Source organism: Schistocerca gregaria, chromosome 4 (genome assembly GCF_023897955.1).
Source record: "Schistocerca gregaria isolate iqSchGreg1 chromosome 4, iqSchGreg1.2, whole genome shotgun sequence".
NCBI lineage: Eukaryota > Metazoa > Arthropoda > Insecta > Orthoptera > Acrididae > Schistocerca > Schistocerca gregaria.
This window is the reverse complement of record NC_064923.1, coordinates 272,101,809-272,124,424: the sequence shown is the minus strand read 5'-3', so window position 1 is coordinate 272,124,424 and position 22,616 is coordinate 272,101,809. Positions and strand designations below refer to the sequence as shown.

Sequence of the window (22,616 nt, the reverse complement as noted above, 5' to 3'; positions counted from 1 at the left end):
AAGATTTGTGACATACTACGGCCGCTCTTATATCTTTTAACACTGCTTGCTCACAACTGACAGACCACACCTGTTGTTTACAGCTGTTAGTTCATGCTGCCACCGTAGGTACTGAACTACCATCGGTTCTACTCCAGGAATAAAATCAGTTTCAGAACTTTTTGTACCAAAAGTGCAGTTAAGGTGAATTGCAAATACAATGACCACAGCCCACGAAATCACAAAGATGATATAAATGAAATAAAATAGAAAACTTCAGGAAAAAATAAATGAATAATTTTTTTAAAGACAGGCTTTCTTCAACACAAGTTCAAATTCTGCAGACTGGCGTGAATACGAATACTCAGTTAATGCGAAAATAACGGTTTGTGTACAGAAAGTTTGGTCGCTAAATTTTAAACTTCTATAGCTTTCACAGAAAAGTGCTCACAATCTTTTCGGTGTTATTCCGGTCCTACACCTCTTTTTTTTCAGTCAGTGTTACACTGACTTCGAAGTGTTATACACCGAGGGTCATCGCAGATGAACAGAGACTGCAAAATTTGATTAATCGCCTCAAATGACTTCAAGACGTCACTGAGAGTTTAAACAGATTGTACGCATAAGGATTCAAGGTTGGTTCAAATGGCTCTGAGCACTATGGGACTTAACTTCTGAGGTCATCAGTCCCCCAGAACTTAGAACTACTTAAACCTAACTAACCTAAGGACATCGCACACATCCATGTCCGAGGCAGGACTCGAACATGTCGCGCGGTTCCAGACTGTAGCGCCTAGAACCGCTTGGCCACCCGAGCCGGCTAAGGATTCAAGGATTCGAAATCAGTTCGCCTAGAACAATATAGAGTATATTCTGCTGTCTTCATCCAAGTTACGCAGTTTGGCGTGAGGAGAATGGACAGATAAGGTATGCGTGGAAGACCTGATAAAATAGACGAGGTATAAACATTTTCAATGAGAATTACACATTCATGTGACATCTGTTAAGGTACTAATCCCGTTATTTTGCAGCCACACCTCGTAGATAGGTAGAGAACAGAAGCATCTGAAATGTAGTACTACTGTAGAATGCTGAGCATTAGATGGTTAGATAGGATAACTAATGACGAGGTAATGAGTCTAACTGATCAAGAGAAATTTACGGCACAAATTGACTTCAAAGAAGGAGTCGCTTTATAGGACACATTATGAGCCATCAAGAAATGGTCATTTTGATAGTGGACGGAAGTGTTGGGGTAAAGTTTTAGGGGAGAAAAAAAGCTTTGACTGTAATAAACAATTCGAAGTGGCTTTGGGTTGCAACAGTTACACAGAGATGCTGAGGCTTGCACGGAACTGACTGGAGTCTAGTGTTGCATCACATCAGTCTTCGACCAGGAAACAACGACAACAACAACTACTACTGCTACTCACAATAATCCGTAAAGAATATACACTACTGGCCATTAAAATTGCTACGCCACGAAGATGACGTGCTACAGACGCGAAATTTAGCCGCAAGGAACAAGATGCTGTGATATGCAAATGATTAGCTTTTCAGAACATTCACACAAGGTTGGCGCCGGTCGCGACACCTACAACGTGCTGACATGAGGAAAGTTTCCAACCGATTTCTCATACACAAACAGCAGTTGACCGGCGTTGCCTGGTGAAATGTTGTTGTGACGCCTCCTGTAAGGAGGAGAAATGCGCACCATCACGATTCCGACTTTGATAAAGGTCAGATTGTAGGCTATCGCGATTGCGGTTTATCGTATCGAGACACTGCTGCTGGCGTCGATAGGGATCCAATGACTGTTAGCAGAATATGGAATAGGTGGGTTCAGGAGGGTAATACGGAACGCCGTGCTGGATCCCAACGGCCTCGTATCACTAGCAGTCGAGATGACAGGCACCTTATCCGCATGGCTGTAAGGGATCGTGCAGCCACGTCTCGATACCTGAGTCAACTGATGGGGACGTTTGCAAGACAACAACCATCTGCACTAACAGTTCGACGACGTTTGCAGCAGCATGGACTATCAACTCGGAGACCATGGCTGCGGTTACCCTTGACGCTGCATCACAGACAGGAGGGCCTCCGGTGGTGTACTCAACGACGAACCTGGGTGCACGAATGGTAAAACGTCATTTTTTCGGATGAATCGAGGTTCTGTTTATAACATCATGATGGTCGCATCCGTGTTTGGCGACGTCGCGGTGAACGCATATTGGAAGCGTATCTTCGTCATCACCATACTGGCGTATCACTCGGCCGTTGGTTACACGTCTCAGTTAGCTGTTTTGTTCGCATTGACGGCACTTTGAACAGTGGACGTTACATTTGAGATATGTTACGACCCGTGGCTCTACCCTTCATTCGATCCCTGCGAAACCCTACATTTCAGCAGGATAATGCACGACCGCAAGTTGCAGGTCCTGTACGGGCCTTTCTGGATACAGAAATTGTTGGACTGTTGTCCTGGCCAGCACGTTCTCCAGATCTCTCACCAATTGAAAACGTCTGGTCAATGGTGGCCGAGCAACTGGCACGTCACAATACGCCAGTCACTACTCTTGATGAACTGTGGTATCATCCAAGCTCTGTTTGATTCAGTGCCCAGGCGTATCAAGGCCGTTATTACGGCCAGAGGTGGTTGTTCTGGGTACTGATTTCTCAGGATCTATGCACCCAAACTGCGTGAAAATGTAATCACCTGTCAGTTATAGTATAATATATTTGTCCAATGAATACCAGTTTATCATCTGCATTTCTTGTTGGTGTAGCAATTTTAATGGCCAGTAGTGTAGATTAATGTAACTACTTGACAATTTATCGTTCTTGCGAAGCGAAAGGAACAGGAGACACCTCTATCTTAAATGTGAAACCAGAGTGCTGTTACTGGGAAGCTGTGGGGAGCATTATTTGGTGCAGCCTGCCAGAAAAAGAGGCCACAGAGAGGCCCCTGCCCGCCACTTAGGCCGCCAACGACTCGAGGCGTGAGCAGTGGCAGTAGCAGTACAGTAGCGGCGGCACCGGCGGAGTCGGCGTCGGCGTCGGCGTGTGAAGTGGCGCCCATAGCGCCGCCAAGTGGTGGGCGGCGGCGCCGCCATGAGGGACGGCGCCGGGACACGCCAGGCCGCACAGCCAGCTACAGGTTACACCCACTTAAGCGCTGCCCGTCACGCTGTCGTGTTAAGTCGCCCTTACGTCTCACGCTCTACCACCAGCAACACGATTTTTCAACGTCCAGTACAAATTCGCCCAGTGTTGTCAAGAACCGCCGTGTTGCCATTCGCGTATAGCTTGTTTGACTTTTGATAATACGATATAAAATTTTATGCGAGTGGTAGTCAAGTATCAATTACCACCATGAAAAAATAAAATTACCGTAAGGATTGAAGCTGAAATAATGAATTAAAATTTGTGCCAACGCCGGAACTTGAACCCAGGTCTCCCACTTACTAGACAGATGGACTAACCACTACACCACCGTGTCATTTTGGCTCTTACAGCTGCCTGGACTGCCCCAGTTTGTGTTAGGCAGGATATCGGTGTAGGGCAGTATGAGCCACAATGCCACAGTGGTGTACTGGTTAGCACTTCTGCCTAGTAAGCGGGACACCTGTGTTCAAGTCCTGCTCCTGGCACAAATTTTAATTCATTATTTCATCTTCTATTCTTATCGTTATCAAACATAAAGTTGAGACTCTGTCTCTCCAGGAAAATGTAATTCGATTAGCTCAAATAAAATTACATTTCCTTTGTAGGTGTTTGTCTGCATTCCTAGTAAACACTTAAAACCTAGCGTGAAAAGTACCGTAGCACGCCGCTACAGAAGAACAACCGAAATGCTACAGCCCATTTATAAAGTGAGGTATCATGCAATAATTCCTTTCCTACGTTTCAAGAGGGACAAATGAAATGATCGTATGGTATTATTAGCCGGGGACCGCGTCTGTGGTTAGTTCTGTCACTTAGTGCAAGTCTTTCTACTTCATGCTACTTCGGCGACTTGCAAAGCGATGCTGATGGGAATATTATGACGAAAACACAAATACATAGTTGCCGAGTGGAGAACATCTCCGACCCAGAGGGGTGGCGAATCCAGGAGCAGTGGTCGTGAAACTTTTTTATGCTCAAGAGCCAATACTGACACTGTGGGGCTATACCTCAGGCCGCATATGTACTGAGATCATTATTACTTGGTAACATGCGTTAATTTGCATGTTACGAGCCCCCAATAGACTGTCTATCGTAAGGGCTTATTAAGTTAGCAGCCGACCTCAAAGTGCTTATCGTTAAAAGTCGGCACATTTCGGAACACTTGGTGTACACTGATCTGTTTGTGGGTGGCGACCCCAAAACTGTAACGCTGTTACTGCCTCACGAAATGTTGTAGTGTTATCTGTGTGATCGTATGATCAATTGATTAATGACAGTAGTTGTATTTATACGGAGAGGTGTTGTGCAATATGAGACACGACCTCACTGATTTACTAAATATTTTGAGCGACGTTTTCTTCTACTGACTGCAGTGTATTACAACAGGCTTAATTTAATTTCACATACTTTCCTACAAATATGTATTACATTTGAAGACTGTACCTATAATATGTATTCACGAGCCCCTGTTACTTTCGCTGGAAATTTACACCATAGCACGTGATCGGTAAGAGTCGCACAAGCCCCTGAGCTGTCAGAAGATAAGTAATAAAATATCTCTTCTTTCCCATCCTCTGATCCCAGTTGTGGTTGCTCTACTTACCCCTGTGATCCTGAGGTAAGCGACCACTTTACTTACCTAACTGCCGAATTGACCAACGTCAGATAAAATTAAGCACATCCTAAAATATTCTGACAGAGGGACCCTCCGTACTGTAAATCACGGATTTTGACGTGCTTCAAATAAGCTGTAGAGGCACTTACCCTGAGTACCTGGCTATCCGGTTTTTTAGCGACGGGCCTTGGTTTTTCAGAAAATCGATTTTGAAGTTCATTGCGCGCTTTGTATACCTGTAACATTACACATACTTCGAGCAAGTCAGCGTAGCCCAGCTTAAAGGTTCACGGCTACTGCGCTGGAGGTACCCTGTTCGAATCGTACTTGTGTACTTTTTTTCCAAATCGACCGAATTTTTCAATTTTATTTTAAAGATTGTCAACAAACAGTGTAAGGTGCGCGAAGTTATAAAGATATAGTCAGTTATTAATTTTTTCAAATATTCATTCCGTTTGTGATTCGCATTATATTCTCCCAATTAATCTTCTTCGTTGAAATCTATCAATTCATCATTAATAATGATCTGCCTTTCGGCCAAGAGATCCTGTATTGCGATACATATCACATCGCCACTTGCAACGGAATTGGCACGTGTATTCGTTACTACGTTCAAATCGCGGAGTGCCTTTCCGGCGTATTTAATGGCATTTGTGATTTTGTCTTTTGATTTGATTCTTCGTTCAACTCCTCTATTGCGGATCTTCTTCTGGCTGCACTGCTGCAGAAACAGTTGGTTCTTCCATTTCACATAATTTTTATAACACGCGGCACTAGAGACGCTTTGCGAGCAGCTCATTGGACGAAACTAGGAGCTGGGGTTCCCGTTACGGCCAACGGTATTGACGGGGACGATAATGGGCGGAGATCGATTTCAGGTAATACAAGAAGCGACCGTTCTACGAACATTTGGAACTCCAACTGCGAACCACAAACGTAATGAATATTTGAAAAAATTAATAACTGAACATATCTTTTAATTTTGCACGCCTTACACTGTTTGTTGATATTCTTTGAAATAAAATTGAAAATTCGGTTAATTTTGAAAAAAAAATACACGGTACCTCCAGGAGCACGGTAGCCCTGAACCTTCACCGCTGCGCTACGCTGACAAGCTCGGAACGTACGTAGTATTACGGGTATACAATGCGCGCAATGAACTTCAAAACCGATTTTCTCAAAAACAAAGTACCGTAGCTAAAAAACCGGAGGGTAAGTGCCTCTACAACATGTTTGAAGCACATCATAATCCGTGATTTACAGTATGGAGGGTGTCCTTCTGAGAAAGAAATTATCACTCCGCGGTGGAGCGTGCACTGATATAAGACTGTCCCTTCTTCCAGCAGTGCTTGCCTTGCATGGTTCGCAGGAGAGCAACCGTGAAGTTTGGAAGGCAGGAGACGAGGTACTGGCGGAAGCGGAGCTGTAGGAAGGGTCTTGTGTCGTACCTGGGACGCTCAGTCAGTAGAGCACTTGCCTGCGAAAGGCAAATCTCCCGAGTTCGAGTCTCGATCCGACACACAATTTTGATTTACCTAAAATATTGCTGTCTGTGTAAGCAGTTTTGTAGCTGAACACTCTTCGGGTTGGGCTCTTAGTATCCAGATACTTAGTCATACGTAGACCTACTATAACAATGCATATGTGTATGTGCATGTGTACATGTTCCACATCTCCTAAACCACTGGATCGATTTCAACCAAAATTGGTACACGTACCCCTTATTGCCAGGCATCAATCGCTGTGGGTAAAGAACCATCTAGCTATCATAGTTCAGGAGATACAAACTCATAAACACTGAGATGGATGATAAACTACCGCACCGTGCATGGCGTTTAAATTTATTACTTCTTTGCCACTAGCTCTATTCCGAAAATACTTCGCAAGCAGTACCCACATATGCCGCTGAATGTACATTTACAAATACAGCATCGTGCGACACATAATTCAAGAGATATGACGTCATGAACACTGAGACACGTGAGAAATTGCAGCATCGTGAATGAAGTTTTAATACATTTATTCTTTACTCTAGCAATTGAGTCAACAAAATCCCTGACACCTAGCAGCGCTTTTGACAGCTTTGTAACACGAAGCTCAAACGGCCATGGGCGAGAGCAGTAGCCACATACAGATCTCTGAAGAGGCGTTTGCATAGAGAAGTTTACAAACTTGCCTTGAGGACACGCGAAGCAGGCGCGCCCAACAAACAGAAGCTGTTTCACAATTTGAAAGGTGCTTACACGAATACGTGGAACTGAAATTTTTTCGATATTACACTACAAAAACAGTTCACTTTTTGTTTTCGTTAAAAACTTGCAAAATCAATGCCTGCGCAATACCACGTTTATCAGCTAGTATTATTATAAGATACGGCTCAAAACCGTTGGCCATTTTGTTCGGGGAACAGTTTGAGGACCACTGCTAGATGCAGGGTTTCCTGAATTGTGTTCCGAGGGACACAGTGTTCAGCGGAAAGAGAATAACAGCTCCACAAAAACTATTAATCGCTTGTTTTCTTTTGTCGACATTTTGACGATTCTTTTTTTAAATTTTATCATAATTTCTGTGTTATTAGTTGTGTTTTAAAATTGAACTAATCAGTGAATAAAACAAGTTCTTCTCGTTGTTTTTAATTTTATTAAATTTAAAAACAAACAAGGCGTTCCTTCAAACTACCAAGATTCTCAAGGCGTTCCACCAGAGGAAAAGTTTGGAGACCCTTGATTTAGAGGCAGCAACACTAACCACTATAGTTGAGTCAGAGTAAGTCGATGCGTGCGTGACAGCTGCAAAGGGCTGGGCACGGCAGCCTCGCGTACGTACCTCAACCAAGAGGGTAATGCGTTTTTGTAAATGTCTCTGTGGCAACGCCTCAGTGTTATCACAGCTCTGTAGAGTGCTACTGTCTCCCCCTGCAGCCGTTAGCTTTTCGCTGTTGAAAACTGGCAACAGTACTGCGAGCTGTCCGGGATCTTCTTAGGCCGTCTCGACTACACGAACAGACCACGGCTGCGGAAGACTGAAGAGAAGAACTCTGCAACAGTACTTCCTGAAGTGGAATAAGCTTACGGCAAGGATGCACCACCATTGGATACGGTGATTATGAGGCAAAGAAGCCTCCAGGGTGATCAAAGACGAAGAATGAACTGGCCGACTATCTCTCTGTGGAGTAGTGGGAACCCTAAAATAAGTGGAGGCCTTGGTCTTCGATAACCTGTGCATCACAATCGAGGCGACAGTGGAAGTCAGTCGTGAATCAGTTTTCGTCACGTTGCTAAACTTTTTGGAGATAGCAAAGCGACAGTCGCCTGGGTTGTGCCATTGCTCACACCCATTCAGTGCCCGCAGTTCGTGGTTTAGTGGTAAGTGTCACTGCCTTTAGGTCGAGGGGTCCCCCATTCGATTCCCGGCCTGTTCGAAGACTTTCTTCGCTAGGAAACAGGGTTTCCCCGCTATTCTAATAATTTCATCTCATCATCTTCGACGCGTAAGTCGCCGTAGCGCCGTCAAATAGTAAGACTTGCTCTACACGACCGAAATATCCCAGACGTGTCTCCCAGCCAATACAGTAATGTAAATCAGGCATGGTTATTTGTAGGAAAATAACACTGTCGCTTGGAATAGCTGTGCATAGTGTGCATGCAATAGTATGACATCCAGTACTCCGATAAAAGCGGTCAAATGGTATCGCATTTGATGTCAGTCGTATAATAGGTAGCAAGACATCAACGATTCAGGTGGCAGAGGGTGAAACCCGGTATAACGGCAGTCGGCTCTCTGGGTGTTAGTATGTGCGTAAGTGACTTAATGCAGATTGGGAACAGACACCATTCGTGACAGTGCGTACTACGTAAATAAAACACGATTGTGACAATGCCACGCGGAAAACAGTTATCATGTGACGAAAAAGCAAAAATCGGTACGTACAGGGAAATGGGACACTCGAATAGTCAAATCGCCAAGAAATTGAACCTTTCAAGTACAGTGATTAATTATTTTGTTAGATGGGGAGCACGATATGGACATAACGGAAATATGGGCAAATTAGAAAATTATTACCTGGGTCGTCGAAATGGTTACTTCTGCGCGAAGCAAGTGCCACAAATCGTAATTATTCTCAACTTGCTGCTGATTTACAGCTGCACGAAGCAAGTGCTACAAATCGTTATTCTTACCAACTTGCTGCTGGTCTACAGTTGCCAGTAATTGCCAGACGTGTAAGGTAAATTTTGTCAAGTGACAAACATTTTGCGTTCAACAAAAGAAGCCGGCCGGTGTGGCCGAGCGGTTCTAGGCGCTACAGTCTGGAACCACGCAACCGCTACGGTCTCATGTTCGAGTCCTGCCTCGGGCATGGATGTGTGTGATCTCCTTAGGTTATTTAGGTTTAAGTAGTTCTAAGTTATAGGGGACTGGCGACCTCAGAAGTTAAGTCCCATAGTGCTCAGAGCCATTTGAACCATTTCAACAAACGACAGCAGAAATCTGTTCTAACGCCCGAACATAAACACTGTAGATTATATTTTGCTGAAACACATACGTTACAGACTTTAGAAAGGGGTAAAGTGATCTTCAGTGATGAGAAGGAGTTCAATTTGGACGGGCCGGATGGATTTCAGTATTACTGGCATGATATGCGTGATGTATGAACAGAATAGCAGGTGAGAATAAGCAGAAATTTTCGTGAAGGAAGTATTGTGATTTGGTCAGTCTTCTGCGCTAAAGTTAAATTACACACTGTTTGGGTCAGCAGTAGAATGAACTTCACACTGAGATGCTAGAGAATGAACTGATTAGAATATAAGAAAACTTAAGGGACGAAAGACTAATGTTTAAACAAGATAATGCATCTGTGCTTGTTTCTGCTACAACCAGAAAGTGGTCTGAAGGTATCGATGTCTTGCCCTGGCCTGCACGTAGCCCGGATTTGAACCACGTGGAAAACCTTTGGGGAATAGATGCGAGACAATTTATCGCAACTGAAAGCAATTTGAGACTGTATGTGAGCTGTAAAGAGCGATACGAGAAGAGTGAGCGAAAATTTCACTGCAAAAACTGCAAGCCCTAAAAAAATCAATGTCGAAGAGAATTTTTGAGGCAGTTAGAAAGAACAGAGGTTGGACAAAGTACTAACAACGCAATAAGACAACAGAACAATGAGCGCCGTTACACCAGCTTCTGTCCACGAAATCCAAAGGCTGTGTTTTCTTACTCGTATTATATACGAAACTAATTCCAGATGATTTTTGGGCGTGTTATATGTAATTCGATACATGTATGCTTCAGACATCGCATTATTACTTTCGTAGGAATATCACCTTTATACTGATTTCCACTATTGCAATGCCAATAAGATGCCATACGATCAGACGAGTAACAAATCAAGCGGAGAAAACGTGTGGATTCATTACCACCGAAGGAGACCCAACCATCATCGGCGAAGGTGATGTTGAATGTTTTTTTGAACTGGCACTGGTACTAATATATCACGCTCTTAAGGGGCAAACTGCCCAGGAGCATGATACCGAAATTACAGGCAGTGTCTTCGTTCCACGATAATGCCCCTTCCATTCTTCTTAAATGGCGTCCACTGACAGCTTCATCCTTCTTCGTTAGATGAAACCACTGCGTGGCAGACAAGCCACGGTGAAGGGTATTTTCGAAACAGAACGTTTACTGAACGGCCAAAATGCACACTTGAAGATTTCTACGACCAAGATCTCCGCCAAGTCATCCACCATCGGCAGAAATTTATCTCACTGAAGAGGGAATGTGTACGCAAAGGCTAACAGTGTCACACGAAGTATCATGGAAATGGCTTGATTTTTTTTTTTTTTTTTAGAGGTGATAAACTTCCACCCTTCACGATTACCGTACGTAGTATACTACCATTACTAAAGAACAACCAGATTTCTGCATACGTAGGACACTGCAGCGATGTACTTGCTTGAATTCATTAGCAACGGAGAATAACAAGCGTTCTGTTCCAGTCCTACAGAGAACAGGCCTGTTGAGCTCATTTATGTGTAGGTCGCAATCATGGGAGACTGCCGAAACTGAACGAGGTCAGGTGTAGTGCAGTATTAGTGCAAAAGAACTTGGTCCCCCTCCTAGCAACAGCTTGTGAAAGTCGTTGGAGTAACGAAGTTTCCGTGTCTGCCGTCTGGCAAATGAGAATGACAAACTATGAATAGACAAAAGAATTTCGGTACCGTCCATGTTGCAGGCTTAATGTCATGGTTTGGCATATCAAACCTGATGATGAGGCTCCTAGGCTACGAAACAGCTCATTAAATAAATAATTTAGAACCGCAGCAAATCTGTTACTTTTGGAGATGACGAAAGAACTATATTGCCGACGTGAGTCGAATATGCAATAGTAAAATAAGGTTTATGGTCTTTTTGGAGCGTGAAAATTTTCGCTGCGGGAATTATCATGAATTTCGCCAAAGATGATCTTGTGTCCAGCTCCTACAGTTCGTCCATGGCATCTAAGAAGTGGTAGACACAGGTTAATGTCATGTTCTTTAACTTTCCCAGGATAACCCAAACAACTTCGCACTGTCACCTGTACAAATGGAACAGACCGGTGTACACAGTTTGTACCATAGTGCTCTTGAATGAAAAATCTGTTTAAAAAAGATCTCAAGTACTTTCTAAGCATTCAAATTAATTGTTTCGAAGGTTTTTAAAAAACACGTGTAATTCTTAAAGTGATTCAAAACAATCCCTACAGTTACACAACGGGAATACGAAAGAGGACGATGGACATCAAACACCCTAATTTAACTCACCGACAGGTATCTAGAAGGCGCGAGCCGTATGTTCCATTCCTGAAATAAAACAGAAGTCGCTTTAATATAATGTATAACAAACAGGTAATATTGATAATGGTGCTATTTTCACTTTGATTAACAAATTCAACCCCTTGAAACTTATAAAAAAATCAACATTTTTAGGCTGGGAGTAATAGTTCAGCTACTTGTGTTTATTGGGTAACACCGTAATTAATATGAAACAGTGATATCTGATGCCTTCAAGTTAAATCAATAGTCCATAAATTGCTCGAGTAAAGTTTTGCAACAGTTGCGTATCTACGGAATGCGGGCAGCACGGAATAAAGGAATAAGTCTTATGAAATTAAAAAAAACTTTATTGTTAAAGAAACAACAAATATTATCCAAATTATAGGCAGTCTGCTTGGAAGTGAACATCTTTCCGCACTTTCGAAAAATCTGCTGGTGGCTAACTTTCAACACCGTGTCGTACCACCTCACGCATTGTAGCACGGACATCCTCTTCGGTATGTTGTGGCAGAGATTTTCCTGCTCAGGAAGACACTTTATTTTGTGGAAACAAGTGAACATCTTATTTCTATCGCCTGCCAGCGGTATCTATGTTACTAACAGACTGACGCAGTTCGTGGTTCATGGTACACATTCGGAGTTCCAGGTTGCCTACGTAATAGCTCCCAGAGGCAATAAAAATTGGTGTTTGTGCGCTTCATACAATTATCGACAGAATTTATAAATTTTAAATGCAGTCATAATCTACACATTAAAACCCACAATGTTATGTCACAGGATGTTTTAAAGTAAGTATTACAATTAGAAACTGCGTACTGTATTGCTTTGAGCTGTATTGCTTTGAGGCACCGTAGCTCACTACGCGCAAATTACCGGCACTATATCCTTCGATTGCTATAGAACTGGAGCACTTGGCAACTTCCAACAAACTTTAAACGTAATTTCAAACCTTTATGAAACTTTTTCTCTCTGTACATCCTACAAAATAATGAAAGAAAAAAGTTTTTCGCTGTTTAAGCGCTACAACTATCACATCAGGCATGACGCCTTAATTTATTACTTCTTTACTGCCAGCTCTATTCGCAACATACTTTGCACACAGGATCCACTAATGTCACTGAATTTATCTGCACAATTATGTCATTGTTAAGGAGATATGACGTCATAAGCACTGAGACGTGTGAAAAACTAGCTGCTTCTTAAAAACAAGCGCAGATCACACAGACCGCACTCATGCAGTGTATGATAACAATGAGAGCACTTGCCGGCTTCCAACAAACTTCAACCATAAATTGATACCTTTTATAAACTTTTTTTCTAGCTTACATGCTTAACGTCCATCGATTAACGCATTAACTCATTTGTAAAGTAATGAGGCGTATGAAGCTGTTTTCTTCTTGGGTGTTCGATTATTTAAGGAATCATGGGTTTACTGGACCTTAACTCAATGATGACACGTCTGACCAAGCTCGATTTTCATTACCCCTACCACCCCTCCCTCAACCCCACGCCATCACGCCATGTGACCCAGCTCGATTTTCTTTACCTCTAACATCCCCCCTCCCCCCTCAATCCCACGCTATTACTTTAAACAAACATCAAAAGAATATATTAATTAGGAATTTCAGTGAGGCGAGAAAGGATTGCTTATAATACAGAGAGATATAATATTATGTAATTTACCAAAACAACCTCCAGTCAAAATACTAATGATGAGAATGTGCCACACAGTTTTGTCCCAGGTATCTGACAGGCCTCTTTTTTCAAAACATGATCGTCAGCAATGCTGTTATTCACCTATGCTGTATTAATACACTTGACAAAAATATTCTTAACTACTTACTTCCCCAGTGGAACAAAACTTTAAAGCAACAAGATCTTACTAAAAAGGAAAACTCATTAGTAATAAAAGTTTAGCAGACTTCCTGCACTGCACACTTTTGATTGCACCTATGACGCGTAATTTAATTTTAGCAGTCCTCTGTGGGTACGGTAGTGAAACACGAAAAAACGACCTTAAGACTATCTAACCATGCTACGGGCCAACCGTGCGTTCATTTTTTTCTTTTTTTTTTGGGGGGGCGGGGGGGGGGGGGGGGTCAACAATTTAACATTTCTAAGCTAACTGGGCTATCCTCAATAGATGTGACTTTCACACTTTCTTAGAGTGAATCACGGTGGCCGCTGTAGTTGTTCAGCAGTGTGGCCGTAACGGGATTTGAACCCAGATCGATTACGCACTACCTGTTGTACTTCTCACTCCACCTATTCCGCCATTACCTAACGCCGTGCTGGATGGGCTAATGGTGTTTCATAACTGTTCTCTTTTAGAACACCTACTTCTCCGTTACGGATTGTCGTCTTGTTTTAACTTGATTCTAAAATAAAATATCCACTTGAACTGTACAAGGCCAGAATTCTGACCTAAATATATTTTAAAAAGTTTACAAAGCAATATCACAAATATACAATTACTTGATGCTCAGTTTTTATCTACAGACTCACAAAATAATCTAGATTTGGTATTCTTCTGTAAATTTACTAAGTAGCTGTACAAGAATGTTCTTAAGTCATTATTTGATGTATTTGATGTCGTCCTCAGAGTTGGTAGCATATTTTTCCTTCTAGCTGACATGCCATAATGTGTAATAAACCTGTAGGTAGTTACGCGTCTATCATTAAATTACTTGTTTCTCGAATCCGCTGCCGATTGTGACTGAACACTGCATACCGTAAAACGGCTGTCGTTAAATGTTATGGTCTTGGATTATTTCCTGATTGCCCACCGATTTTTTTTTTTTTTTTTTTTTTTTTTTACGTCAGGCAGACTGTATTTGTTCACTGATTCGCCGCGCGGGATTAGCCGTGCGGCCTAAGGCGCTGCAGCCATGAAATGTGCGGCTGCTCCCGGCGGAGGTTCGAGTTCTCCCTCAGGCATGGGTGTGTGTGTGTGTGTGTGTGTGTGTGTGTGTGTGTGTGTGTGTGTGTGTGTGTGTGTGTGTGTGTGTGTGTGTGTGTGTTTGTCCTTAGGGTAATTTAGGATAAGTAGTGTGTAAGCTTAGGGACTGATGACCTTAGCAGTTAAATCCCATCAGATTTCACACACATTTGAACATTTTTTTCACTGATTCGTGTTTTCTCTTTCCTTTCTTTATTTTGAAGTTTGATACGCTTTCCTTACGAAGTAAACTAACGCCGTCTGTTAGTGCATAGGTCCAGGGTTTTCGTTTCACTTCAGTCAAGCGATGGTGGGTCCCGAACGACAGCTAGAGTAACCGAAAATTGTCTTGTGCCAGACAATGAAGGTTATCATGGTCGTTATTTCACCACTGGCGGGTTCTGTTCCACGTGCGTTACACCGCGGTCTGGGACATTTACTGTATAGTGCCTAATATTCCGTCTCCTAATGCTGTAGATATCCTGTGGTGCTGCATTATTTGATTTTCAAACTTAAACAAGCTAAACAACTCTGTTTATACGTAACCACGCAGATCACGCAATGGGACCGTGGAACCATCTAATTCGATACTCTGATACTATAATTTTATGACACTCCAACCATTTCTATGATGTACACAGAGGCCAAAAAATTCAGAAACGCAAAACAATTCAGAAGAACAGACGGACTCAGGTTAGACAAGATGTGGACCACAGACGGAAATAAAGTAAACAGCAACAACTAATCAGTAGTACCAACAATGTAACACAAGTAAGCGCGACTCGACGGTAGTAATAGTCAGATGTCGTCGTGACGCGACTGTTACGCAGTTACATATTTATGTTTTGGCCTGCTGTGCGTGTCGAAATCTGATACTACCTAATCGTGTCTTTTAGCTTCTGAGGATGACTCCAGAGTGCTAAATTACACTACAAAAATTAGGATCAAAGCTATAGCAACTTACACGTATAAATGTTCTACAACTCACACTGCCTACAGCCCTCATTAGAAATCAAGCTCTTGACCCCCCCCCCCCCCCCCCCCCTGTGTCGTGTGTTGTGCCACAAATAAAGAATACTGATTTGTTGTGAAAGGTACTCATTATGTCCATTACAGTCACGTCCATTCAAAAGATAGACTTAAGACAATTTGCGAAGGGAAGGCGGATGAGGAAATCCTGGAGAGTTTCCAAGCCAACAAAACAAAAACTGCAGAAAAATGAAGGGATAACAGGGTTTAAAGTCCCGTCGACGAAGAGGTTATTATAGCAGCGACACAAGCTCGTGTTTGGGATGGGCAGGGAAGGTGGTTGGCCGCATCATTATTTTCAAAAGGAACAATCTAATTTTTCCTTGACAAATTTTGGGAAAGCACGGGGGAATCTAAACCTGGATAGTTGGATGGGAACAACCTTCCCACGCCGCAGATTGCTGTGTCCTGACAATATCACTAGTACTATCATTTCATCACCATTCATGAAAGTGGCGAGTTTGGACTGAGCAAAGGTTGGGAATTTGTACGGGCGCTGATAACAACGCAGTTGAACGCACCACAAACCAAACATCATCATCATCATCATCATCATCATCTTTCGCTCTTGAACGTCAGAGACATGAATGACGATTAAGTATCTTGAGGTATCTGATGCAGCAACGGAAAATAAGCAATTGAAAAATGTATACGACCAGCCGAATCACGGTCCAGCCTCGAAGATCCCATGCTAACTGACGATGGCGATGGTTCAACATAATAGCGCCGCGTTTGACGATGTGCATTGAACGGTGTGCTCCGAAACACTTGCGTCTGCACCAGCTTTGTACTCTGGCGTCATATCTGACAAAGATTGCCGTCTACCCTGCTTCACAGAGCGGACAACCCTCCCACCTCTACGATCTCTTATGAGGCGTGGAAGTGCAACACCACGTCGCTTACTCGTATTTTCACCGACTTTCGTCCATTTTCCACTGATGCTCATGACATCAGCACGCGCGCGAACAGACGACAAGCTTCGACGTTTATGAGATGCTCCTTCCCAGGTTCCAGGCCATAACAGTCTTGCCCTTTGTCAAAGTCGCTAATGGCTGTGGATTTTCCCATTTTATTCACGTATCGCCGGTAGAATGACTCCCCATTCGTTTCTCTTCCGCTTACATACTTTGTTTACTTCGTCACATGCCAGGAAGTGGCATTCAGCCTTACGCTGGGTATTGGTCCTATATACACTGTGCAACAGAATTTAAGGATCACTTTTTCGGAACCCCGTAATTTCTTACCAATGATGTCACATTGGCACAAACTTTCACCTCTATTCCGCCCAACGCCACCGTGAGAAGGTCGTCACAGTCCGCTTACCTACATTTCATTCCTTCTTTTGCAGTCTCTGCAGTGGAGATATGAACCGCGACATCTTGCGTTAAAATCACGTGCTTTTCATATTGGTGGCCGAGAATAACATTTGAGACACGTCACCGCTCAGATACGACACGAAAAGGCCTCAGGGGTTGGCATAAACACTCTCCTTTCTCCGGAGAGTTGATTCCCACACATTTCGCGGTCGAAGAGCACAGTTCGCAGTGCGATAAATAAAGGGAAGATGTTCTTGACAATCTTTGACTCTGCTTATACCCTCTGACGCTTCAACCTTCTCTAAGGACATTGTGGAACCCATCACCTGTGAATGTGATCGCACCACTCTCGAGTGCAGCGCGACCGCAATTTTTGGTCGCATGTGCAAGATGGAATCATTTGGGGCCGTTGAAAACTATTAGTCGAAATCTGAACGTCACCCGAAACAGTAAAGGGTACTTAAGCTCAAACCCTCATGTTTCCTGCCCTCTTGTGGTGTGGCCATATGGGAGTGCAACATTAACGGTAGGCTCAAATGGCTCTGAGCACTATGGGACTTAACATCTGAGGACATCAGTCACCTAGAACTTAGACTTACTTAAACGTAACTACCCTAAGGACATCACACACATCAATCTCCGAGGCAGGATTCGAACCTCCGACCGTAGCAGTCGCGCGGTTCCAAACTGAAGCGCCTAGAACCGGTCGGCCAATTAACAGTAGTATGAGTAAAATGGCAGAGGATCCCTCTAAGTCCCCCCCTCCCCCTTCCCCACCCCCTCAACCCCTGAGTGAGCTATACCGATGCGCTATCGTCGAGCGCGTCAGAAATGTACCTTTAGAAATTACGACAGCTATCCAGCCTGACGGCTTCCGTAATGCCTGAGGGCTAGGCAGCCCCTTCGACACATTTTGAGTGGGGTTTGCCTACCTTCAGGCGCTAGATTAGCAGCCAGCCTGAGCTGGCGTCGAAGTTTCTAACAGATACATTTGTAACATGTGCAACAAAGATTTATGCTGTTCATAAAGACTAAAATAATTTGTTTTATACTCCACATGCTGTCTTCTTTGTACGACCTGTATACAGAACTAGGTGGGGTGAAATTTGCATGTGCTGCGTTTGGTCGCGTAGCATTCCGAGGCGCCTTGTTCTTCGATTCCTCTGATAGGCCTGGCAACTTCGGCTCCATCTATGCTGGTACGTAAGCTATCTTAGAGGCAAGGCAGTAACCAGACCGCACTGTGAGTGTGAAAAATGGGTCAAATGGTCAGAGGTCATCAGTCCTCTAGACTTAGAACTATTTAAACCTAACTAACCTAAGGACATCACACACATCCATGCCCGAGGCAGGATTCGAACCTGCGACTGTTGCAGCAGCGCGGTTCCAGACTGAAGCGCTTAGAACAGCTCGGTCACAGCACAGTGAGTGTGAAACAGAGGTTTTATAACAAATGTGTACAGATATCTCCTTTCTGTCGAAAAAGAAATTCAGCAAGACATAAAAAAAGTTTTAAGGTTGCTTCAGTTTTTTAAGCTGAATTATCTTATCTGAATTAATTTTCTTACCAATTTTCAAATTCGCAGGCGGTTGTGGGAACTAGCAGAGGATCATTGCAGAGTAGTTCACGGCCATGCGGTACCGTTGGACTCATCTGCCTGGCTGTTTTAAATTATCTGCGGTCACGCTATGCGACTGAAGGTCGCAACCAGGCAGCTCCTCATAACAAATCGTGACTCGCCTTAATTGGGCGACGAATAGTCCCCTTAATAACAGTGACGTAACGTCAGAACAGGTTCAGAAAACTTTATCAGCACACAACTTAAAATCTTTTCTGCTGGACAACTCCTTCCATTCCATGGACGAATCTCTGTTTACAAATTGGTAGCCAGTGAAAAAAAAAAACATTGTTTTTAAATGTAGTTGCATTATTAGTACTAAAAAATAATCTGTTGATTAATGTCAACATTTATCAGGTATATACATCCTCTAAACTGAGTCGTTCCACATCATGTCGAGACAAGAATCGTTGAAATTATATATGGATCATGTAAATAACCAAAACTAATTAACTAACTAATTAGCTGTAAGGTGTCAGGCAAATCCAACACCTTCCATGAAAACCCTGACATGATAAGCAAATCCAGTAGTATGTCACATGGCTCCGAATAAATCGTGACATTAAATTAGCCAAAGTAATACGAGTAACGAGTGAGCAAATGAAATACCACAGACTAACACAAGAATGCCTAAATGCATGTCATACCTTCCCACTGCGAGACAGACGCAGTTCCGAAGGGAGAAACGAGAACAGAAGCCGAGAGCAGAACCGTGTTAAGCTAGAAGGCCCTACGATAAGGGACGAACTGGACACCCACATCGCCAGTTAACCAACAGGACAACGCCAGCTGAAAGTTTTAGCATGAGACTTTTTCGCGTTTTTGTTATGTCAAGGACCACCCCCTCCACCCCCCCCCCCCCCCCCCGCACCCCCCGCCCATCTTAAAAGCTAGAGCCCTCCAGAAAAACAGTATAGATCTTACGATAACACAAAAAGGGCCACACCACCCGCAAGTTTTAGCGTGAGACTTTTTCGCGTCTCTGTTACGTTGCAAAGTTTAAAAACATTGCCCCACCACGAAAAGTATAACGTTTCTCATTGGATAGACAGAATTTTTGTAGGCGGAGCTTAAGGTTAACATTGAGAACTTGATTGGTCAGATGAAAACACAGCCAGGTAGTTTTTTTTTTAAACCAACTTCGGTAAATTGTAGTAAGGAGAGTGAGAGTTGCTTCGGAGACGGCGTGCTGGATAGAGCTGCGCCAGCCGCCGCCCCCTGACGAACACCGACAAGGTAATGAACGAACGCGATGCCGCATTTTTGAGCGCATAAGGCTTCACTCAGAACTGCAGAAGTCTCATCTGTTACACCCCCTTTTTTGCGTAATACTAGTGTCGATTGTCAATTAAAGCTCATGGTGCTCACATTTGCCACTTGAAGTAAAAATCTGAAACGCGATGATTTTTCTGTTATATAATTATTGAGCAGCCACTTTTGTGAAACTTAATTTAAAGCTAGATTATAGATGTGATATGGCATAGGTTATCCTTCGATCCATTGTAGAACTTGGAAACACATTCAGGGATTATTCGTTCACGTTTTTTGTTGAACGCAGTTGGTTTTTACCATCCTGTATTAAAATATTTCCTTTTATCAATAGTGCAGTTTATAAACAATGTTTTGTGAGTAGAATAAAATTTCCAATGGTAAAGTTAATTTCTTTTTCGACGTTATTTTACCAGCTAACTAAAAATAGGAAAGCCTGGAACCCCTTCCACTAAATTTAGTTAGTATTAAGATTCTTTTACAGGGAGTGCAGTGGAGCAGACGCTGAAATCATTAAGTATTTGGTTATATCATCGCTAGTCTTACTGAACTCTTCTGAACTCTACATGTCATGTAAGGTCTGGGGTCTCCTTACCAGCAATAGGTCAATTCCCTAAAAAACACGCTCAGAGCGTCGTTGCGCGAAAGTGGTAGAAAGAAACGATATAGAACAAACAGACACCACCCAGAATGTTAGATAGCTTGTGCTATGTTCGTGTGCACTGGAGAGTTTATTCCTCCCAGTACGTAGCCATGAAGAGTTGGCTCAGTGTTCTCGTGCAGGGACAGGGTGCCGGGGAAAATTCCCAAGGCAACTGGCATCTGTAGTCTCTACCTCATTTTATGGTTCACGGCGGCCATAAAAATATCGGCGGTTAAGGAACAAAAGTAGATGGAGCCCTACACCACCAACGTATGGGCACTGCATGTTTCCAAAGCTTTTAAGTCTAACTTGGTGGCGAGGTGCCGCAGTGGTTAGCACACGAGACTCCCATTCGGGAGGAGGACGGTTCAACCCTGCGTCCGGCCATCCAAATTAAGTTTCCCATGATTTCCCAAAATCGCTTAAAGCAAATGCTGGGTTGGTTATATTTGAAAGGGAACGACCAATTTCCTTCACTAATCCCAGCTCGTCTTCCGTCAGTAATGACCTTGTTGTCGACGGTACGTTAAACACTAATCACCTCTTCCTCGAGCTTCGCGTGAGAAAGTACACGTTCTCGACTTACAAAGAAGGTGCTTGCTGTATAACTGACAGGCGTTGCTGTTATTCGATATGAAGATAATGAAGTCTCTATAAGGACCACAGCCGAGCATCGTGGTCGGTGTAGCTATGTGGCAGCAAGACACAGTTTGATTTTCGTCTATGACGAGATCAGTAGAGACCGAATGTCGTCTCCATTTGATAGGTATTGCAACTAGAGGGAGGGGCTTATTTTGAAGGAACTATGTCAGTATTAGTAGTTTAGAAATATTACAGAAAACATCAGTCAGGATAGCTTGTTTAAATTACTTTAATTGTATCTGATACCGATATTGATTATCACATGATCCTTCGTGATGTTGAGTACGCGGAGGAGTTGGTTAGGAGGGTTTAGGATGCGGTTTTGAAGAGGGAAACCTACAACGGTTGAAGTTTCTCGCGTCTGGAGCTCGTGGTCGTGCGGTAGCGTTCTCGCTTCCCGCGCTCGGGTTCCCGGGTTCGATTCCCGGCGGGGTCAAGGATTGTCTCTGCCTCGTAATGACTGGGTGTTGTGTGATGTCCTTAGGTTAGTTAGGTTTAAGTAGTTCTCAGAGCCATTTGAACCATTTTGAAGTTTCTCGAGGTTTTCAGAGATAACTTCAGGTGGATGTTGCAGTGGTTGTAACAATATGGAATGCTACAGATACCTTCCAATTTAATATCGAACAAGAATTAACTATCAGAATCTCGGTTGATAGGAGCTCACTTCTTACTAAAAGATACAAAAGAGAAAAATAATGAAACAAAAAAAAGCTGATCCTGGTCCCATAGACATTAAGTAATGTGCCGTCAGTTTTCCAGAACACTACTGTTTACTTTCAAAACTAAAAGTTTTATCGCAGCAAATGGAGATCGAACTGCCACCAACAAATTTTTTCAGTTCCATCTTTGAGCATGAATTAATACATAACCCACCACCTCATAGACTTAGTAAACGCAGTAAGTTAATATAATGTCTGCAACGTGAATTTTTAAATTCTTTTCCCGACACAAAGGAAAAAAAGCGCGCCATAATGAATTTCTCGTAGCCCATTGTGGTGGCCAAGTAGCACTAAAAAGGACAAATAATGTAATGCTACTCCTTATTTCAAAGTGCTTCCACGAGAAGCTACTCCGCAAGAGCAAAATTATTTCGTTCTGCAATTCCTCTCAAGGCTCAACAATGTGTATGTAAGTAGACTGAAATACTCATGCAGCTATGCAGCCATCTGCTACAGAGAGCTAGTTCTAAAAACTTTTTATCAAAACTTCAATAAAAGTATATCCAGCGTAAGATTCCCTTCCGTGAAGCTCTCTACTTTCAGACATTCCTGTGACAGTGCTCTGGTTGCTGTCAGATTACACGTCGAAAGTTACTTACGCTCAGCAGTAGCATCAAAATATTTTTTTTTCTCCTAATACATGAGCTGAAGGAATTGAATGTAACAAAGGGTGAGATAACAATGAAATCACTAAGCTTATCTGAATACAGGCGTTGATATACGTCACCGGGGACAGTCGAAAACGTGTGCCCCGACCGGGACTCGAACCCGGGACCTCCTGCTTACACGGCAGACGCTCTGTCCATTGTATAGGTACATAAGGAAAAGCCCCAACAAGCTATGACAAAAATTTAAAACAATGATAATAATTAT

At 43.0% G+C, this 22,616-nt stretch overlaps 1 protein-coding gene across 2 annotated transcripts in view; it reads right to left on the bottom strand.

Moving 5' to 3' along the window:
• The window catches only part of LOC126365992 (protein GDAP2 homolog), a 929,669-nt gene that overhangs the window by 597,388 nt on the left and 309,665 nt on the right, over positions 1 to 22,616 (bottom strand). For both annotated transcript variants that reach the window (XM_050008813.1, XM_050008815.1), the window contains exon 4: positions 11,557 to 11,595. The gene's annotated coding sequence lies outside the window, so the exon portion shown is untranslated. The remainder of the gene's footprint in view (positions 1 to 11,556; positions 11,596 to 22,616) is intronic.